We start from the raw sequence: 1,054 nt of genomic DNA, 5'->3' as shown, positions 1-1,054 counted from the left end.
GAACCCTAAACCCCAAACCCTAAACCCCAAACCATAAGCCCTAGACTGTATGCCTGATACGCTAAACCCCAAACCGTAAACCACAAACCCTAAAACCTAAACCCAAACCCTAAACCCTAAACCCTAAACCCTAAACCCTAAACCCTAAACCCTAAACCCTACCTTGAGAATTGTATAAACATGACAAGTGCTGCAGAGCCGCAGAAACGTCTCCAGCTGGCTAGGGTTTACACGCAGCTCTCCGGGCACCAGAAGTGACTGTACATACACCACAAACCCTAAGCCCTAAACCCTACACCCTAAACCCTAGAAGCAATGTGCGCCCACGCAAAACCACAAACCCTAAACCCTAAACCCTCAACGCTGCAGAGAGAGAGAGAGAGAAAGGAGGTTTACGTACCCCTCGGAGGTTTATAGATATGACATTCTTCTTCCTGTTGTAACAACACACCCACAAACCCTAAACCCTAAACCCTAAACCCTAAACCCNTAGGGTTTAGGGTTTAGGGTTTAGGGTTTAGGGTTTAGGGTTTTGAGGGTTTACTTTCTAGGGGCCAGGCGCGGGGGTCTAGCAGCAGCAGAGAAATAAAAAAAATGTATAAAACACCAAAAAAGGGTTAGCAGCAGTATAGCGACCCCCCAATACCCCCCTTCAATCATCCTCTAAACCCTAAACCCTAAACCCTAAACCCTAGCTAAACCCTAAACCCTAAACCCTAAACCCTTGCACGTAATACGAAAGGGGGGCAACTGCACACCGCCAAAGAAAGAACAGCAAACAGAGAAAAAACAGATAGGGTTTAGGGTTTAGGGTTTAGGGTTTAGGGTTTAGGGTTTAGGGTTTGCGGTATATAGTAAGACAAGCCAGCTACAGAGACCGCCTCGATTTAGGGTTTAGGGGGTGTAGTTTAGGGTTTAGGGTTTAGGGTTTAGGGTTTTTGGTTGTGTAACTGTATATAAGTGTAAACATAATAACTAGGGTTTATAAGAATCCTAAACCCTAAACCCTAAACCCTAAACCCTAGATGTCGAGCACTCTGCATGCTGAGTGGCT

The sequence above is a fragment of the Eimeria mitis genome, genomic scaffold (genome assembly GCF_000499745.2).
Source record: "Eimeria mitis Houghton genomic scaffold, Emh_scaff1201, whole genome shotgun sequence".
NCBI lineage: Eukaryota > Apicomplexa > Conoidasida > Eucoccidiorida > Eimeriidae > Eimeria > Eimeria mitis.
This window is presented reverse-complemented; position numbering follows the sequence as displayed.